Source organism: Symphalangus syndactylus, chromosome 11, assembly GCF_028878055.3.
Source record: "Symphalangus syndactylus isolate Jambi chromosome 11, NHGRI_mSymSyn1-v2.1_pri, whole genome shotgun sequence".
Taxonomy (NCBI): Eukaryota; Metazoa; Chordata; class Mammalia; order Primates; family Hylobatidae; genus Symphalangus; species Symphalangus syndactylus.
Window position 1 is genome coordinate 57,999,090 of NC_072433.2, and position 15,822 is coordinate 58,014,911.

At 44.3% G+C, this 15,822-nt stretch overlaps 1 protein-coding gene across 1 annotated transcript in view; it reads right to left on the bottom strand.

Moving 5' to 3' along the window:
* HS3ST4 (heparan sulfate-glucosamine 3-sulfotransferase 4) overlaps positions 1–15,822 on the bottom strand; it is a 448,730-nt gene that overhangs the window by 361,594 nt on the left and 71,314 nt on the right. The window lies entirely within an intron of this gene.

Below are 15,822 nucleotides of genomic sequence, written 5' to 3' on the forward strand. Positions count from 1 at the left end.
CATTCTTACAGAGAGAAGGACTGCATTAGTCAGGTCAATCACAGCTGTAAGAGACACGGTTTTGCATAAAAACAGAACCAGTAGGGTGTGTGTGTGTGTGTGTGTGTGTGTGTTTAGACAGACACAGAGAGATTTAAGACTTTGGCTCACATAATATGGGGGCTACTAAGTCCAAAATCCATGTGGTAAACTAACAGTCTGGAGAATCAGGTAAGATTTGATTTGCAATCGTTGAGTCCAAAATCTGCAGGGCCACCCACATGAACCCCCAATCCACCTGGCCCAACCTAGCAATCAAACACTATTTCCAATTTCTCACCCCTCTCCAGAACTCTCCTAAGCATACACCATGTGTGTCTATCTATTTCTCTCTCTATGCAAATGGAAAAAAACTATACATAGTTGTGCTTCATTTTACTTATTTCCTCTTAAAATGTTCCCAGAGGGCATTCTATATTGGCATATTGGAGGTCTACACAATTTCTTTTCAGTACAACATATTTCTTTTTCTGTCGTTTCGATTTCTTTGTTTTGAGACGGAGTCTCACTCTGTCGCCCAGGCTGGAATGCAGTGGCGCCATCTCAGCTCACTGCAACTTCCGTCTCCCGGGTTCAAATGATTCTCCTGCCCCAGCCTCCTGAGCAACTGGGACTACAGGTGCCTGGCACCACACCTGGCTAATTTTTGTATTTTTAGTAGAGACAGGTTTCCCCATGTTGGCCAGGCTCATCTCAAACTCCTGACCTCAGGTGATCCACCCGCCTCAGCCTCCCAAAGGCGTGAGCCACCGTGCCCAGCCTTGTATAAGCTATATCTTATGCACACACACACACACATGCATGCACGCACACACATGCACTTTGGTGTGCTTTCTGCTGTATCTCCAGTGCCTAGAGCTGTCGTGGACACACAGAAAGCACACAACAAATGTTTGCTGACTAAATGAGTGTTTACTAAATCCTAACAAAGTTATGGAGGTGTGGGAGATATTGGCAGATATCAAGAACAGCAGAAGTTTAGAGAAACAAACAAAATGCATAAGAAGGACAGGGAACGTTAATTCTAAGGTGGTATCAATTCCAACATGAGTCACTCACTTATGTGGAGAGATTAATGTGCGTGAGTCAAGGGAGAACCCCTACCCACACTTCAGGGGAGCATTGTGGACACCTGATGCTTTTCAGCGAGGAAGCACTATGGGAAGAGACATGGATTAAAATGAAGAGAAAATACTGGATAAATAATAACCATGGAAAAAAGTATCCTGTAATGAGGGCATGCATATTGGGGATATCTCTGTTACATTTTGTTAGCAAAAACAGAACGTATTCAATCAGTAGAATTAGACAAACATGACTTAGTCAGCAAGAACATGACATCTCAGTCTCCAAGATATGTAGAAACTTAAAAATGATACAGAGAAAGAGATTTTAGAGTTTAAACATTCTTGAGGCCAGGAGAGAAAAGATGGAACAAGGAAAGAACTGAAAAACATTTGTGGAAGGGTTTAAGCTTCAGATAAAAGGGAATGTGTTGAGTGTGTGTATCTGAGAATATACTGAGCATAGTATCTGATCATTTTTTCTCCTGTAGGCATGATCATCCTTGAAAATTTGACACAGGCCTCAGTTAATTCAGAAAGTTTATTTTGCCAAGGTTGAGGATGTGCACCCGTGACACAGCCTCAGGAGGTCCTGACGACATTTGCCCAAGATGGTCAGAGCACAGTTTGGTTTTATACATTTTAGGGAGACATGAGACATCAATCAAGATGTCTCATGTAAGATGAACATTGAATCAGCCTGGAAAGACACGACAACTCAAAGTGGGGAGGGGGCTTCCAGGTCACAGGTAGATAAGAGACAAACGGTTGCATTCTTTTGAGTTTCTGATGAGCTTCTCCAAAGGAGGCAATCAGATATCCATTTATCTCAGTGAGCAGTGGAGTGACTTTGAAAAGAATGGGAGGCAGGTTTGCTCTAAGCAGTTCCCAGGTTGACTTTTCCCTTTAACTTAGTGATTTTGGGGCCCAACATGTATTCCTTTCACAGTCATAGCCAGGGTGACTGAGCCAAGCATTTGAGGACTGAGATTGTGTCACCCGCCTCATGTTCCTACATCACTGTGTAGAAAAACTCCGAGCCGAAACGAGGTACAGGAGTCAAGAGGAAGAACCAGCCATCAGTACTAAGGTTGCAAGACAACCAAAGGCCAGACTCCTGGACTGAGAGGAGGAGGCTGACTTCTTTGGCAAAATACCACTGCTGGACCCAAAGCTGAGCTTCACCAAGTATGCATGGCCCTGCAGAAACCAGACTTCAAACCAGAACTTCTAACTCATTTTTCATTCCTGTCAAGAAAACACAGGACTAAGACCGTATGAGGAGTTCCAAGATAAATGGTCTGTGCCATCATGGAATTTGATCTGATGAAGAGACATAACAAAAAGAAAGTGGATTCACAGTCACAGCAGAGAAGAGCATGCAGGAAACGGACAGAAGAGAAGACAAGTAATGCTGCTTAGAGGCTTTGCAGAAGCGTGGTGCTATTGGAGCTGGGTTTTGAAGAATAATTGTAGGAATTTGCCATTGGCAAAGAGGAGGAAGAGCATTCAGAAAAAAGAAGGACACGTGCACAGACAAAAGTTGTGAGCAATTGTAAGCTATCTGGAGACCAGTCAAGAATTCAGGGGAAAGTGATTATGAGGTGCATGTGGTGGGGACGGAGTGACTTTTCAGACACAGCAAGATGTGGGGCACCTGGGATCATAAAGGCTTTAGATGTCTGCTAAGGAGTTTGGAGTTCATTTTGTACTTAACGGGCCAACAAGTGGTTAGGCGAGATGCTCGAATTGGCACAGGAAGGGCTTTTCCTAGTAAACCATATAACAAGCCCTGATGTCTTTTAATGACAGAATCAGTGTCCCTTCAGCCATGGAGCATTCTGCAGTCATGTGCTGTCTTTTTTATGGGAGGGCAAGAGGCAGGCAACAGCTGCTCATCCTGCAGACACATGCCAACAACACTTATTGTCCAAATCCATTCTCTAGAATCCTCAGTATTGATGTCCTGTAAGCCAGAGGCCCTTAGCAAACCATCCTCCGACACATCAAACAGACAGCGTCGCCAAGGTCTTCATAGAATAACAGAATGAAATGCACTTCTGCTCCTGGAACCCTTGATGGATCAATCTGCCAGTTCACAAACAATACATAAACGTGGTGGGTGCGACAGCGACTCAGTCACCAAGGCCCCTGCATAAATAACACTCTATTTAGTCAATGCTAACAGAGAAATCCCTGAGATGCATAATCTTGCAGAAGAAAAACAACAAAGCCACCAGATGCCATGCTACAAGCTGGGGCATTGTGAAGCAAAGGTGTCTGCATCCCTGGAAATTCAGTGCTGCTGGGGACAGGGACAGTGGGTGAAGAGTGCATTGTGGAATGCAAGCAGACTGCTGTCAGTCAATTGGCCCATCAAGATTCTGAAGGTGAAACTACACAACTAATAGATCATGTAGGTACTGCATGTAGAAGAGATGGTCCAATGTAATCATAATGAATACTTACGCAGTGCCTATAGTATGCCACGCACACTTGGCACTTCCTACACATTGCATTATTTCATCCACACATTGGGGTAGAAGCTATTATTATCCTCACATTTGCAGAAGGAAAGTGAAGTATAGACATATTAATAAGTAACTTGTCCAAGGTCACACAGTTCATAAGCAACAGAGTCTGAATTAAAGCCCAGACAGTTTGGCCTTAGGGTTCTTGGTCTAAACCACCATTGCTGTAGCAAGGGAAGAGACTGATTCTTGAAGGCAGAAGACTTGAGTTTGAATTTTAGTTGCTCCAGCCCTTGAGCTGTAAGTCTTGGGATAGTTGCTTAATCTTCTGAACGTTGGTTTTACCAACTATAAAATGAAAAGAATAGAAATGTTTATCTCAGAAGGTCTTGAACCAACGAAGGAAGTGCCTGGCACATAGGCAGCTGGTCAATGTTTGCTAAATCCCAAACTGTGAAACCATCCAAAGCACTCTCACTGTGGCTGTTTACCCTGATTTAATAGCTCACACTTACTGAACATTAACTACTTTCCACAAAGTACTTCATTTAACTCATTCATCCTGTTCCCACAATCACACTATCTTATTTATCTGCATGGCCAGGGACTAGTTCTTAGCAACAAAACTTTCAGAAGCTGGGATATTTCTGGAGGGACCGCTGTCTTCCTAGGAGCTCCCACAAGAAAGTGCCAGAAAACAGACATTTGGAATGACAATGATACAACCAATTGCAACAAGTCTCTGGTGATGTTGCTTTGGTCACCGAGATAGTCAGATTCATCAAGGGTTTAGGCGGGCTGGTTTAAAGGGACAGATCACTCTATTTTGAAGTCAGCACAAAATCTGTTTTGCACAGGGGCATACAGAGTAGTATAATCGACACAGGAGAGTCAGAAGAGAGGAAGATGGCAGGGGGTGAAGAATGAAAAATTACCTATTGGGTACAATGTACAGTATTAGGTGACAAGTACAGGGAAAGCCCAGAGTCCACCTCTATACAATTCATCCATGTCACCAAAAACCACTTTTATCCCTAAAGCTATTGAATTTTTTTAACCTGTTTTCCTGCATCACCAGCATTTCAAGATGTTTTCAGTTTGTCTACTTGCAAGTGTCTCCAAATTGATAAATAACTTCCTATTTTCAAATTCAGCAACACTCATCAAACCTTTATTAAGTGCCACACACAATGCTAAGGATGAGGGTTAAAGGGGTTTATAAGGTACAACCCCTGTCTTCAAGGAGTTTTTCATCTATTAGGGAGACAAATTCACAACCAAGGCAAATTCAAGTTTTAAGTGTTCTGTAGTATTAGGAACCAAAAACAATGGGACTGGACAGGAAGGAGCATCTCGATCTTCCAAGCCATGGTAGACCCCACTCCCAGAACATAAAATATCGAAGACCACCAAAGTTCAGCAGTAAAAATACGGAGGTGCTGGAGCTGAGGAACACAGAAGTCAGCCTGAACTGAACAGAGACATTTGAGAAGGCTCTGCAGAGATCCTGTCTGGGAACAAAACTGGGGAAGTGTGGGTAGATGAGGAACCAGACAGCAGCAGTTTTGTGTGACATTTAGTTGCTGTGAGCCACACACAAGTCCTTGAGGAATGTATATAACTACGGTATGTGGCATGTATTGCTATGTATGGTTGTCTGATCCAATTTCTTCTTTTTCCTAATAGAGAATCTCAATACTTACTCCTTCCCATCCCAGAATTTTCATAAGAATCCCTTTGATACCTTGTAGTTTCAACGGTACCTGCCTAGCAGAGCTGAACGTGGCATCTTCGACCTTGGTCTGTCCAGCACCTACCCTGCCATGGCCGTTTCTCCATCCCTCGACGTCATAGCCACCTTTGATTCCCAGGCTTGCATTAGACTTGTAACATTACAGGTGTGAAAATGAAATGTCAAACGTTTCTCACCCTCTCTCTCAAAGAGAATGGTGAGACAGTTAGAAGCGCTGAATTCCTCAGACTTAAATGTCTCTCACTTTTCAAAGACTCTTTCTAGAATCCTATAGACATGGGGGTCTTTCTGAGCTCCACTGACTTTTACAGTGTGTATTTCCATGTTTCAGTTGAAAGGTTGAAGTTCTGAATAAAAGCCCATAAGAAGATAAAGTAACTAATATTTGTTCAATCCCTAAACACACTGAAACACACTGAACATTTTCACTTGGATCAACCCATTAAAACTCTTGGAGATAAGTATGCTGACCTAAGGCCAGTATCACGGATGACAAAAGAGAGGATAAGAGAGGCTCTGTAACTTACCCGGGATCACACAGCATAAACACAGAATCCTAACCAAATATAGTTGACTCCAAAACATAACCATAACTCTACTGTAATTCTCTAGTAAGATGTCAGCTAAGTGGGCTATCAGTGATGCATTCAGAGAAACACTATGCATGACAACAAACAGAGAAGACTTTCTTCAAGGCTCAGTTTAAGACTGTGGTTTAGGCAACTAAGATAATGTTGATTGTGATAAGAGAAACCCAAATACCATCTTCCAGTACTTGTCATGACAAGAATACTCTACAATAAAGGTCCACGAGCTACAGCTTATGTTCCAAATCTAGCCTGCTGCCTTGTTTTGTACATAAAGTTTTATTTCATGCTACAAGGGCAGAGTTGCATAGATGTGACAGAGAACATATGGCCCATGAAGCCTAAAATTCTTCTTATCTGCCCCTTTACAGAAAAAGTTTGCCAACCCCAGACTAGAAACATTATCTTATCTTCCACTAAATGCTGTTTGGAACCAGAAGATAAAAAGAGGTAAAAGAGAGGGAACAGAAAGAAAAGAAGCCATCCATAAAAATGCATTGAGCTCCTACAGTATGTACTCAATGTTCTATTCTCCTCCAGCCAAGGCACTAGGAACACAGAGTCATTCACTCAACAAATATTTATTAAGCCCTTGAGCACCTACTCTGTTCCAGTCATTGGACTAGGTATTGAGGAGACTGCAATAAACATAAACTGCAAGTGCTAGTGAGATAGTTCCCTTATATTCTCTGCTTCAAAGAATTGACAACTACATGGGGCATACAAGTTATGACACCAAAGTCTAAGGACAGCAATGAGAAGTCCTCAGAGAAAAAAGCAAGCAGTTCTTTCCGCAGAAGATAAGGAAGGCTTCCCATAGTAACATCTGAACTAGGTCTTGAAGTGTGGTTTGCCAAGGGGAAAGGAGAAGGAAAGGTACACCAAGCAGAGAGAAGAGTCTGTGCAAAGACCCTGGGGTAGGAAATCACTTAGCATGTGAAACCCACAACAGGGAGCTGTCCTGTGGCTGGGGCAGACAGAGCACTGGATGGGGAACAGCAGAAAATGAAGTTGCAACATGGTAGCCAGATGGTAGGTTCTAAGAACAGGCTCCAGAGGTTTGGCCCTACTCTACCAAGTCCTGGTTCAAATGCTGGCTGTTGAAACTAACACAGGAACAGAAAAACCAAACACCACATGTTCTCACTTATAAGTGGGAGTTGAACAATGAGAACACATGGACACAGGAGGGGAACATCACATACCGGGGCCTGTCTGGGATTGCAGGGAAAGGGGAGGGAGAGCATTAGGACAAATACCTAATGCATGCAGGGCTTAAAACCTAGATGACAGGTTGATAGGTGCAGCAAACCACCATGGCACGTGTATACCTATGTAACAAACCTGCGCATTCTGCACATGTATCTCAGAACTTAAAAAAAAAAAATCCTGGCTGTTGAACCATAATAAGTGACTTCTGTAGCCATGTCCCAGGATCATCCTGCGGACCCAAAGTGACAATGTGTATAAAACACTTAGAGAGGTTCCCAACATGTCATAAGCACTGAATAAATATTCACCACTATGATTAATAGTATGATACGGAAGCCAATCAGAAATGTCATCCAAACTAACGGCTTTTCATCAGTTGCAACATTCAGCTTCCACTGAAGCTTTAATTGGTTGAGAGAAATGTATTGGGAAGCAAGCAGCCCAAACGAAATGCATCAATATATGTACAAAAAGCAGGGCAGCCATTCAGGCTGTACAGCTCCAGATGCAAAGTTACCCTAGGTAGTTCACTCACAGGACTGGCAGGCCCTGTTCCACTCCACATACCTGGTCTGCAAAATGTCCCATCTGCACCCCTCAGCCATTGTAGAGTGAACTGTTAGGCTTAAAAGAGTGAGCTGAGCTCAAGTTCAGGCACCATCCCTTCCTCGATGTGTGGCCTGAGAGAGGTTGCCTGCCCTCTTGTGTGTTAGTCTCTCGATCTATAAGCTAGAGGTGATAATAGAACTAAATTCCTAAGGTGGTTGTGAAAGTGAAATGAGATGATCACGTAAGGCACTGAGCCCAGCATCCAGCATAAAGGGAGCAGTGGGTAACTGCTAGCTATTATACTTATCGTCTCCAAGGCCGTGATTACTTGAAGGAAAGGAGAATATGTTTTCTTTCTCGCTCTTTAGGAAGTCCTGGTGGAGGAGCAGGGACTTTTATTCATCTCTTGATGAAAGCATTTTAAATTCTAGGCATCCCTAGAAAAAGCAGAGAAATATATTCGCCGAGTGGGAGGCAACTATGAATTCTGAAACTTTTAAGTTCTGTTGCAATTTTAAGCACTCGGTCCCACGATCTTTACTGGAAATCCCACAAGATTAACAACCAAACAATACATCCTAGTCTGCATTTTGCACTTAGAAGTGGGGCAAAAACAAATCCTTTCAGTGACCCCCAAAAATACGGTGACAGAACTAGAAAGGAGGAGAAGGGGCTGGACAGACGTCTAAGGAGGAAGGATGGAGAGAGGAGGGAGGGTTCTCCTCCTGCCTTTGCTTCTTGTTGTCTCGCCACTGCCCCTGAGTTGGCTACAACCTTGTAAATATCAGGTTCATCTCTGGCATCTACACAAAGGAAGGCTGCTGCAGAATTACCCGCAGACACCCTGCGTTCATTATCTAGGAGTGGAATCAATTAAAACACTGTTTGCTAGCTGGATGAATATAATACAGCCTGTACTTCAAGTACTAACAGCTAAATATGTGCTTATTAAAAAATCAATAGAAAGTCAAGGTTTCCTTTTCAAATCCTTTCCATAGGAAGGGCACTGGTGCCAGAACAGAGGGATAAAGCCCTGCCTGGTACCACCTGCTGAGCACGCATCTCAAGGAGACGGCTACAGATTTCAGAGCATCACAAATGGAAAACTATTGTGACAGGCAAACAACAAGTAAAATGCCTAGATGGACAGCCACTCTAAGGGCCCTGCAGTGAGAGTGAAGACCCCTGGCCCTCCCTGCCCTGTTAGCTAGGGACTGCTTTACCAAACCTGAGAGCCAGCGATGAAGACTGCAGAGATAACTGTGTGGTGGGAAGGAGAGATGGATGAAGAGGTGAGAAAGATCAAACCTCCATGACACGGTGGGCACACACACACACACACACACCCACACACCCTCCCCACCCCTACACACACAGGGAGACCTTCACCTTCCACCCCCAACAAATCTTGAGGTAGCACGATTCCAGCAGGCCTGACTTTGCTCTTGCAAGCAGTCTCCTGCTTGGCGAAAGCTAGAACTCTGATTCTTACTACTAATCCACACTGACTCCAGGTTCGTATGTATGCCCTGGGTTTCATGTTCTGACCGAACACAGTTTTGAACCCAGGATCACAAAGTCAAATGCCTTTATGATGCCAGAAAGATCACATGAGTGAGTGAAGTGGACCAAAGTTCAACAACAGGGAATGGTGGGGACTATGGCAAACTAGAGAGCTCCTAACTGCTTAAAAGGACTGCTACCAACCAGAGCCGGTGGGATGCAGCTGCGTGGGATCCAATGCTGCTCCATCTTTTAAAGAAGCCAGAAATCCAGATTTTTAATATGACATCTCCCAATTTTAAAATATTAGCCACTGATTCAAAATTGTCTTAAAACCACATGAAAAAATGCTCATCATCACTGGCCATTAGAGAAATGCAAATCAAAACCACAGTGAAATACCATCTCACACCAGTTAGAATGGCAATCATTAAAAAGTCAGGAAACAACAGGTGCTGGAGAGGATGTGGAGAAATAGGAACACTTTTACACTGTTGGTGGGACTATAAACTCGTTCAACCATTGTGGAAGTCAGTGTGGTGATTCCTCAGGGATCTAGAACTAGAAATACCATTTGACCCAGCCATCCCATTACTGGGTATATACCCAAAGGACTATGAATCATGCTGCTATAAAGACACATGCACACGCATGTTTGTTGCGGCACTATTCACAATAGCAAAGACTTGGAACCAACCCAGATGTCCAACAACGATAGACTGGATTAAGAAAATGTGGCACATATACACCATGGAATACTATGCAGCCATAAAAAATGATGAGTTCATGTCCTTTGTAGGGACATGGATGAAACTGGAAAACATCATTCTCAGTAAACTATCGCAAGGACAAAGAGCCAAACACCGCATGTTCTCACTCATAGGTGGGAATTGAACAATGAGAACTCATGGACACAGGAAGGGGAACATCACACTCCGGGGACTGTTGTGGGTTGGGGGGAGGGGGGAGGGACAGCATTAGGCGATATACCTAATGCTAAATGACGAGTTAATGGTTGCAGCAAACCAACATGGCACATGGATACATATGTAACAAACCTGCACATTGTGCACATGTACCCTAAAACCTAAAGTATAAAAAAAAAAAAAGCCATCAGGGCCAAACAAATCAAATCTGATTTCTGATATATAACCATCTCTCCTCTCCACTGAGCCAGGGAGGACCTCACTGACTCTCCCAGAGCAACTTTTACAATACAAAATGCAGGAAGGTCATTCAGGCCATACAGCTTTAGATCCACAGTTACCCTAGGGAGCTCACTCGCAAGACCGGCAGGCCCTGTTCCACGCCACATGCGGTCTGCAAAATGTCCAATCTATACCCCTAAGCCACTTTCTGGCTTCTCTGCTCCTGGCCTGCTCACACCTGGTGAGATCCCCTGCCCTGAATTCCCATCATCCAGAAGCTCATCTGTGTGTCTGTTCACCAAGCCAAAGAAAGAAAGAGAGGGAAGTGAAGGGGGGGGAGGAGAGAAAAGAGATCTAATGCAGATGCCCTACTAGGGCCTGTGAATCAGTCTGATTTCCCCAAGAGACACACTCCCTATTCAGCAAGGTTATGTCAATTTTTTAAAACAAGCAAATAAACGAGTCTGGAAGGGTATGCACTGATGAATGTGTGTGTACGTACATATTGATTTAGACATGCAATGGGGAGAAAAGGCAGAAGTGGCACAAATGTTGGGCATCAGAAGCAGCAGTGGCCTCCAAAACTGATGACCCAACTCTGCATCTTGCTCCGCCCCAGACATGTGATGTTCACAAGACCAGTCCCTTTCTCTGCTGGGCTTCTGCTCCCCCACACCACCCTGCCACCCCCTGTAAAATGGGAAGCTCAAGCTTTAAGTTTCAAATTTCTCATCTCCACCATGAGTTCCAAGAAGAAAAGATGTGACTCTACTCGTTCATGTACCCACCCTTAGGGGTGGCACAGTGCCAGGGACACAGCATATTGGGAATGAACTAATTGACTGGGGCACCATTAAGAAACCAAAGAGAACACTTTCATATGCAGCTGAGTGGCAACTTTGGCACTCAACTAGCTGTGCAATCCTGAGTATGGGACTTTGCCTCTTTGTGTTTCCCTTCCCCTTCGGAAACGTCTCTTGAGTGTTTGCCATGTGCCAGACATGGCTGAGTACTCGAGCACAGAGTGGGTGCTCAGAAGTTATCAGTATCCCATAACCAGAAACTGCCATAATCCAGAGACCGAAAACTCTCAGCCTTTGGTCCAAAATGGCTTGTAGCTGTGTTTGGCTTGGCCCACACTGTGAGTTTTGTTCTGTTTTGTTGAATCTGACCCAAAACTTAACATGAAGGTATTACACAAAAATATTTGACTTACGTTTCTCTTTCAAAATGAGAAGTTTTGACAATACTGAGGACTGTCACCCCCGACCTCCCATGGGAACTGGATGGAGTTGAGACTCAGCCAACCCCCTGAGGAGACATATTCGCTTAGGTTCACAATATTCCCACCTGGCCCCCTTCACTAATTTGACACATCTGGTTGCACTGGGTATTTGCATTGCAGCCCCTGCGCTAATCCAAGAAGAAAGGAGGAAAGTAGGTCAAATCTCAAGAACACTGGATGATAAAACCCCAGAGTGATGGAGAGACTTTCTTTAGCATGACCATGCAGGTGACTATGGCATTGCCTTATCCGTATAAATAAATATATGCCTGGCAAAACAAGAAGCTAACGTTCCCCCAACCACTCAGAGGAAGTGTGCTATGGGAATTTAAAGCCGGAAATAAAAATAAAAGTAACTGAGTGAGCTATTTTTTCCCTTTGCAATTCATGGAACTTCTTAAGGTACATTTACAAGGTCATATTTTGAAAACCTTCCCTTTTCTTTGGTCAGTTTGCATTTCTTCCTTCCTCCCAGAAGTTAGATTATAGGGAAGTCAAAAGAACGCAGGATTTGGAAGTGGGAGGCTCTTGCCCGGACTAGGTACGTGCATCTGGTAAAATCAATGCATTTTTTTCAGTTTCACTTTTCTTATCTTTAAAATGGAGATGACAAGACCCTCTTACTTCACAGAGATGTCTTGAGGGTAAACTGAGGCAGTGCCTGTGGTTGCTCATTACACTGTCATTACAGGCATCTGCAGTGATTTTGTTTGTATCGCCTGCTTGCACCCCCATCCAAAAAATGTAAGCTTTATGAAGTCAGGGTATTTGGGTGTTTTTCATCACTGTATCACCAATGTTTATTACAGTGTCTGACACATAACAGATATTCAATAAATATTTCTTGGTTTTAAAATGATGTGTGTGCACACAGATGACTAATAGAAGAAATAATTGATAATATATAAACAAATAGATTAAATAAAGTCAAACAGTGAGTGAGTGGACAGGAAAAACAGACAGAATTGTCACCAGCTAACACCATCTATATTCTCTTCTCTCTGGGTACTGACCTAGAAAGTTTGATCATAGTCTACCAAGCTCTTTTGACTTTGATAACTAAAATCTCTGCAAGTTATATTCCTCTCATTTGTCGCTGGGTAGAAATACTCCTTCTACAATTCCTTCTGTACTGATTGGCCACTTGTATTTCACTGGAAGGAAGCTAACTTTATTCCATGCCTCCTGGATGCCAGGAGACTGGGGAGGCGCCTTCATCTCACTTCATCGTCACTACCCTGGGAGGTGGGCCTTGTTGATAGCCCAGTTCACGGCGTAAGACACTGAGGCTCTGTCTGATTAACGAAGCTCCCTAAGGCCACACACCTACCAGATGATGGTGCCTATTTCTGAGCCATGCTCTTTGACACAAGTCCAGAGATGTCCTCACATCTCTGATAGAGTAGATGTGTTTGTATCATTCTGGGATTTCTGACTTGCTAATCAATGCACTGGGCTCTTCCGGAACCGCTCCCTAACCACAGTGGCCGGCTAACACACCAACTCAGCATTGAGCCAAGCCCTCTCCTTTGACTAGAGACTCTGGCAAGTCAGCCACGGTCCAACCACATCCAAACCCCCTCCCAGCGCAGCCCCCTCAGCAAAGTGACACACTGACTTGGCCCACTGCTTGGACTACATGGGGCACCTGACTCAAAGAAAATAGGCCTACAGGTTGGCCAACAATTACATGAGGTTTGTTGTAGAGGGCTCTGCCCACTAGGGGGTGATGCTACTAAGTGAAGCAGATGAGGGTGCTTCCCTGGGACTGGTAGAGGCAAATTAACCAAGAAATGCTCTGAAGCCAGGAACCCAGGCAGGGCATAAAAGAGGCTCCAAGATTGTCACAGCCCTTAGCTGAGGATGTGTCCGCGTCCTGAGTCCTACTCACAGAAGGATGCAATCAGCCTCCACTGAATCTCTCTGACCAATGCAATGGCAGCCCCTCCTGACTTTGGATCTGATTTAGAATCCAGGTCCATGTACCCTAATCCCAGCTCTAAACCCATTCTGAATTGGCCCTTGATTCAGGGGCGTTCGGGGATTCAGCAGAAGCGGCAAGCGGCTCCTGGCCATTGGGTCTTGACAATCTGAATCCCTTAGAATTGGCTTCCCAGCGGCGTCTGTGGATTTTCATAACACCTTGGCCCACTGAACAGGAGTATCTTTGAGAATAAATTCAGTGGAACAGAATTTCACGCCAGGATTCGTTTCCTTTTCACATTCAAAAAAAAGGGTCTGCTTCTAAGGATCAAAACATAACTTTAAATAAGGCTGCGGCCTCTGGAAGCCCAGTGGCTGTGGTCTTGCTCTCTGCTATTTCTTGAAATGTTTCACACAGAATCTCCCTCCGCCATGCTCCAATGGTCAAGAGAGCTCAAAAACATGGCTGTGCTACCAGCCTGGGCTATTTATTTCTTCCGCTCACCTCCATCTCTTCTTAAGCCATTTCTCTTCTTTTATGTCTAAGCTTTTTTTCCAGGTAGAAGAAATAGCTAGCAGGATCAGAAGGTAGCCTCTTGCAAGGTTACTCCTACTGCAAATAATACCACAGCAAGTTCATGCACACACAGCACTGAGCTGAATTATTTTCTGATCTTCAGTAGAAAAGGATTTCACCAAGATCTATGTTTATGGCCATGGAAGTGGCCCATATGGCAGGGTTCAAAAAAGAACCTTCTAAATCTAGCATTCACCACTCATGGTTACATTATTCTCCCTTCATTTTCCTATCCATCAAGCTAGCACTGATTTGGATCCCAAGCTCTGGTACCAATGTGCCATCCCTATTCTAGGGGCAGTCAAAGCTAGATGTCCTGTAGAATTAAGCCAATGAAATGTGCCAAGCTGGCAAAAGCAACTATGATATTTTCAAACAGCGGCTGGCACAGGAAAAGAGTGATGATAGCATTGCCTTTTGGGGAAAAAACACGCACATACACATGCGGGTGCACGCTGTTGCAGGCACACACACATGTACACACACACACAGGGCACAGTTCAAATCTCAGCTTGGATATGTCCTGGTTGTATGTGATCCTTAGCCTTTTTATGCCTCTGCTTCCTCATCTGTAAAATGGGGTTGTACTGTGAATGCTAAACTAAAAGACATTGATAAATGTGTCTGCCCTAGAGTAGGTGCATATATGCCCTTTCTCACCCTCTTTCTCCTGCAGCTCTGCAAGTCACCCCCAGCCCAGATCAAATGCTGAGTTCCAGACCTGTGTCTGACTGCCTGTGGGCACCTCCCTGCAATGTCCCAACATGTCCCAAAGAGAATCCATCATCTTCCCGCACACACCTGCTCCTCCTTCTGTGCTCCCTGCATCACTGCCTGGGACCACCTTCCACCCAGTTGCCTAAGCCAGGAATCAGCTGGGATGCCGCATTCTCCTTCATCAACTCCTTTAGAACCTACGCCTCCATTTTTTGAATTCATCCACTTCTCCCCATTCTTGCTTCTGTCTCCCTAATTCAGTGGAGGCCACTACCTACAGCAGTTCTTAACTGCTCTCCAGGCACCCTTTCCTGTCCCCCATCTAACCCATTCTCCAACCCCACAGCTAGAGAAATTTTTCTAAATATTCAAATCTAAACAAGTCTCTTGCTTGCCTTAAAATCTTCCACAGCTCACCACTGCCCTCAACATAGAATACAATCTGTTTATATGTGGTGGCATCTGAAGCCTTCATTGTCTTTAGCCACACCTCTTGCCCCTCTTGCTTTTGGGGTCCACAATGAATTTCTTTCCATCTGAATGCACGCTCCAGAGCCCCGCACATATTCCTTCCCTCTGCCTGCAATATTTCATGTCTTTCCCCTAGCAACACTTCACATGGCTAACCCTTCTTCATCCTTCAGATATTTAACTTAGACAGTGTCTATTACTGCACACAATTACATCCCAGCACCCGTCACAGTGCCTGGTGATCTTTGGTAAATGCAAGAATAATTTGACACTCAAGGGTTTGCCTAGACGTGGCAGGAAAACTTCTAACCTGCACTCCCCAAGAGCCCTGCATGTGTTTACTTTTGCAAACCCCACTCTCATAATCTGGTAGAAGTCTGCTAGGGGGAGACTTGGGAGACAGCCATCAGGTGGCATTTCCTTCTGCCTGGGCTGTTTTCCATCCTGGAGACGCAGTTGAGGAGAACGCAAAACAGCCGTTGAAATCAAAAGTTGCCACAGCTTCCCCAAAGGCAAGTTTCTC